Source organism: Castanea sativa, chromosome 4, assembly GCF_040712315.1.
Source record: "Castanea sativa cultivar Marrone di Chiusa Pesio chromosome 4, ASM4071231v1".
Taxonomy (NCBI): Eukaryota; Viridiplantae; Streptophyta; class Magnoliopsida; order Fagales; family Fagaceae; genus Castanea; species Castanea sativa.
Genome location: NC_134016.1, coordinates 16,342,718 through 16,348,881, shown reverse-complemented (window position 1 = coordinate 16,348,881; position 6,164 = coordinate 16,342,718).

The following is a 6,164-nucleotide window of genomic DNA, read 5'->3' as shown; positions in this document are numbered from 1 at the left end:
TCGGCCGGTGGTGGGCGTGGCCTTGTTGAGCTGCCACCTCTTTGGGCGCGGGGAGATGGGTGCGCCGTCCGGCCTTAGATCGGGGGACCGGGTGGTCGGTGCTCGGCGCACTTCGGCCTCGTCCACTGAATTCCCCGATTTCAACCGAACGGAGCTCTACCCTTGCCCTTGTCCGGCTTCCTGGTGGGCCGGTGGGAGTTGTTGGCGTGGTTTCTTGGGGTCTTTATTAATCGTCCCCTCATTATCCTTCCTCTTCTTCTTGGGATCCTCGGGCGCGGTTTTGGCTCGAATTTGGAGGAGGAGGAGGAGGTAAAGTTGGGGGAACTTGGGACGTCCCCGTTTTCTTTTTCTCTGCAACCTTAGCGACCACATTGGTGAGGAGACCCTCCATTCTTCCCATGTCTTCTTCTAATTCGTCTTCGGGAAGGGCAGCCACGAAACCACTGCAATTCCGGAGGCCTCGGTGGCTTCTTCCTCCTCGTCGGAAAGTACCTGGCGGTTCCCGCGAGGTCTCTCGGTGTCTTCGAGATGGAATTGGTCTATCTCGTCGTCAAGTGTGTGTGAAGAAGACACTGCTCTTGCGAACGACGAGTTGCTTGTGAGTGCACGGCGAGGGGGCTAACGCTATCGGCCGGTTGTACAAAATGGTGTTAGGAGCGTCCAGGGAGGTCACGGTCGTCCAAAAAGTGGGGCCGAGCTACGTTTATCCTCTTTCGTCTTCGGTCGCCCGCAATTATGGCGTTCTCCCATCTCACAGGAAGTCTTTGGAAAGGGGTGTACCCGAGAATAAGGTGAGCAGCCCGGAGTTGTAGGTCTTCACTAACGAACACCTCGGAGCGAAGTACCGGTTTAGATCTGCAACGATATTACGGTGACTCGAGACGAGGACGCACGTGTTGCTTATACGCAAAAAAGACGTCAAAACAAACAAACTTGGTCGGCTTTACATAGATGTTTAACAAATTTAAGTAAGTACGAATACGCATTTACGTGTGTGTGTTAGGAGAAGTTGTGTTGTGGGGAGATTAATCCTACGGCGTCGCACCTGGATCCCCCCGCTCCAGCGGGGCGATGGAAGCCGTCGTGCCGGTTCCCGAGACATGATCAAGTAGTCGTCCTTCATGCCTTTGTTTGATTTGGGCACACGGAGATTAGCCTAACGGTCTTTGGGAATGAGATTTAATGTAATAACCTACTTTAGAAAGTTTATGGGACTCATATAGGAACACGACATCATGCCATGTGAGGTTTAAACCCATACTGCTCGTTTAGAGCATCTACCTACCTAGAACTCTAAAAACGTTTGGGAGGCATTGATCGGGACACAACCGGTGGTTGCGAAGGTACTCCTAGTTACGGGTTTCATTGGAAGGGTCATCCCACCCCTCAGAAAGGCTATCATAGGAATGATAACCTCTCCCTCTTTCCTAGAGCCGGCCACGGCTATTGCGGGCGGTATTTTAGTCCTACATCGGCAGGAATACGGTATTTGGCCACTAAAGCCTTCCATCCCCGGCGGCGGTATCAACTAGACACTTAAACTTACCCATTGGAAAAGAACGAAAGGTTAAACTCTAAAGGGGAGAGTGTTTACGAAGACGGCCGAGGAGCGTATCCGAGGAGAAAAGGGTTAAGAATAGAGAGAGCAAGAACTTACAAAGTTGAAGGTACGATTTCCACGGTTTTCTTTGGTAAAGGATGATTGTTGGTGTTTTGATGGGATTGATCACGAGGAATTAAATGAAGGCGCGAGGTTCCGAAGCGTCACGACGTGCGAAAAGGCGGCCCGAAATTATATTTGTCCCGCCTAAAATTTCGTGGAGTAATGAGGGCGTTGGATGCCCGTCTCTCATAGTTGAACGTGAGGGACAAAGTGTAGCGATTATTAAATACGCGCGTTGTTCAAAATAAAACCGCCAAATGGCATGCGGGACGCGAAACGATTTCCACGCGTGCCATTACTCACAAAATGATTGGAGTAGGTTCTCGTCGGATCAAAACCCTATTTTTCTCCTCGGACGTTGAAAATTAGAGTTTTGAGGGGCTATTGTGGGGGGCAAAAAGATACGATGGGAACGTGGGCCTTTTGGGCCGTGTTAAGGAAAGGCCGACATGATCTTGGGTTTAGAAATTGTTAGTACTATGGGTCGGCCCATACGCCGAGGGGATCCGAGGATCCGGTAGAGGTGACCTTATCCTCGGATGAACATTGAAGAACTCGGGATTTCATAGTAAAGATTAGGGGATGACATGGTTAAGGCCAATGGTTAAAAGGGGTGAACCCTAGAACGCCCCGAAGCAGGTGTTGAAGAAATGTCAAAGATAAAGGCTGCTACCTCCACATTAAAAACCACCGCACCTACCACACGCATTTATGGGGAAGTGACACACGAACGATGAAGAGAAACTTAGGTTACTATTCAAAGGCACTGAGAAGGGAAATATCTAGGCTAAGGGGGAGGTGGGGCAACACGTGTACAAAGTGTTCAAAAGAGGAGTATTTAAGGAGAAACCTGGAATAGAAAAGAGGGGGACTTTTTGTAACCTAAAAAGAAAGAAAAGACTAAGAAAGGGATATAATATAAGAACAGCTCTCGGCTTACGTCCGAGGAGGCCAATTTACAACATTCCTTATTGTTTCCAAGTATTCGAAATCCTTAGTTTGTCATTTAATCCCCACATACTTCTAACCTGGGTTTCAAGCCCACACTCTACAAATTCATATTGTTTAAGGCTCATTGGGCCTGGGCCCGTAACTGTTCTTGGGGCCAGGTGCAATTGTGCACTTACAAACGCCATAGGATCTTATAACCAAGTGATTCCTGATCTTCATTATCGATGAAGTGAAGAACTTTCAGTCAAAAACAATCATTCAAGTTGTTGGAGTTAGTCATGGATCGGGATCTGTGCCAAGGAGTTAGTCATAGATTGAAGATTTGTGCAACAAAGGAAAGAATGTTACTATAATATCAAGTTCAATTGAGTATTGGAGCAAATGATCAACTGTAGGTTGGTATTTTGGGATAGGCCAGGGTAGTTGTAAGATTCATCATACTCATAACTACTTAATTATTGATTAGTGGATTTTTAGGAGTGATGACTTTAAATTCACCCGGTGGGGTTTTTGCCTTGCGAGAGGTTTTCCCTATTTGTCAACAAATCACCATGTCAATTTAATTTCTGCTGTATTTAGTGTATTTGGTGATTTGTTGGTGCCTCCACGATTTACATGTAAATTGACATAATTAATTAATTTGGGTAATTAAATTAATTAACTAGGGTCAATCTATTTTAACCCAAAAATATAGTTTTAGTAAATGAAACTAGAGGTGAAGTTGATGTCAAGCTAATGCTAGGTTGGGAGGATGAAGATAGAGGATAGAGTAACTAATGATTTTCCATGATTTGTGTTTAGCAAGAGCGATGAGGAAAAAATGGTAGAAAGAGGAGAATGTACGTTTTTAGATTCCTGTAAACTAGATTTTTAAACCTAATTAATTAACCAAGTGAATACTTATATTTATTATTCAAATCTAGGTTAAAACAAAATAATCATATAATGTAAAGCAGCAGAAAATATAAAGAACACAAAAATTTGATGACCTAGGAAAACCAAACCGATAAAAAATCTGGGGAGGATTTAGCCTAGCTATCCTCAAGGTAAAAAGCAAACCCACTAGAAAGAATTGAAGTTTGTACAATAAGACTTAGACTACTAACACCCTATTGCTACCTCAAGTAGAAAACTTACTACCACGACCACGTGAAAACTTCGAGTCCACGGACTACTTCTTTCTTTGATCTGCAGCAACCACAAGTTCTCCTACTTGCGAATCTTGATCTTCTTGAATGTTCTTTATGTAGCAACTGAAACAACCATTAAGTTCTTGATGTGAATCTTGATCTTAATAGTTCAAAGTGTGTGTATGAAGGTAAACACCTTTAGATCTCACAAAAGATTAAACACACAACACATCAAAGACTTTAGAGAGCTTTTCTTCTATCTCTAAAAAGCCTTTTTACAACGTCCTTAGGGTTTCCTTTATATACTAGAAGAAGTAGATCTGAAACCCTAATCCTTAATGGGCTTGAACTACTGTTTGGGCCAAACTTAAAATTTTGCAGAAAATTCTTAATCCACAATTCTCGATTGATCGAGTCTATTCTTCAATCGATCGAGCCTTGCAGAAATAGAACATTAGTTTCCTGAAATTACTTACATTAAACCAAATTTTGAGCAAGTCTAAACCTAGACTAAATGTTTTGATTATAATTTGCCAACATAATACATATTGAAGTTCTAATACATTAGTTCCTAATTTCTTAAAATCTAACAGAGAAGAAGGAAGAAAATATGAAAAGAGTACTTGTAATTTTTTTTTTCTTTTCCACCATAAACCATTTTTGATGAAAATGATAATATCAAATATCAAGAGGATGAGTTGTAGTAAATTAGTATAAAGTACAGACACATCACTTCTCATCCTCCCTCCCATTTCCTCTTCTCCTTAAGGAAATATTAAAAGGGGCAGATGCAATTGGATTATCATCATACTTCACCTCCCCCATTTCTATCCTACCAAATATTTAAAATAAAATAAAATATATAAAAAAGCACACAATCTATCCTTCATTTTTCTTCCTGCCCTCTCCATTCCTTGCATTTTCTTTACGTACCAAATGAAAATGAATTTTGTATAATTAATTAAAAAATGGCTCTAATTGTCAATTCAGTGAATTAAGTAGGTGTTAGAAACGTATTGCTTTGAAGTCATCTTTTATTTATATGTTTTTGCTCTTGTATATACTACAGCTACAAACTCTCTTTTTTTACTTTGCACAAAGCAATTAATTGAGATCGTCTCTACAAACATGTCAGAATGAAACATTTTTTTTGTCTAAGTTAAATCAATCTCGCTTGTTTAAGACCTTAGCTTTTGACTTGGGCATTGCACATCTGGAAATTGAGCTTGATTCTTAGTAGTGGCCCAGCTTAGTAGGATGAATGCAGGTGGCTAATTCAGAAGTTTGAGTAATCACACCTCCAACATGTTTACAAGGAAATCGATAGATGTGCAGGTACTCTAGCTAAAGCTCGATGCAGTCAACAGCTGGATTTCCCGCCAGCTAGGGGTGACATTCGTATTCGTGTGTTGGGTTCATGTCGTGTCGAGTCATGAATATTAGACTATATGGGTTAACCCTAATCCAACATCTTTATTAAACGGGTCAAGATTTCTTAACCCTAACACAATCCATTTATTAAACGAGTCAGTCATGTCGACCTGTTTATAAAAAAAAAAAGTATTAAACAAATTGATATGATTTATTCAAAACCAAATAAATAAATATTTTAATATAAAATTTAGAACTAGCAAGTAACTGCATCACAAATGATAATTCAAAACTAAAACATATCTCAATATTACATATAATCAATTATAATATGTCAAAGAAAATAAAACCATAACAATTAATAAGTTTATATGCTTAGAGTTTAAAAGGTATAGTGGTAAAATTTCATTTAATTAAACGGGTCAAATAGGTCAAACGGGTTCCATGTAATAGACACTAACCCAACCCATTTATTAAATGGGTTTGTCATGTCAACCCAAATATGACACGAATCAATTAAGTTTCAACCCATAACTTACTGATTTCGTGTTATGTCGTGTTGGGTTCGCGGGTCGTGTCCAATGTTGCCACCCCTACCACCAACACAAGTGCTTGCCAATTGCGAGTTGTGACCCCTAATTTTGATTGTTCAAATGGTAATTCTTGTTGCACACAGTTTATTACACATTACCATACACACTAGATATCGTGTCATCAGTTCAAATTGTAAAGCGGTGAAAACATGATTTCACAATTTGAATTGAAAGTGTATTACACCATGTAATAATCATTAGTTTATTATCCCGGTTCAAATTCTACTTTTTTTTTTTAAATTATTTTATATAAAGAAGTGGTGTCCTAATCTTTTGGTTAGACTATTACACTCCATGGTCATGAGAGGTAGTTATAAAACCTATATCAACTCGGCTGGTTGGACTATTGATCTAATGAACTGATACTTAGGCTGATCTAATTGTTTAATTGGACTACTTCTGCAATTTAACTTGTAATATCTAGAGGGTATTTTGCAATCGGTGTAACCTAGGCGG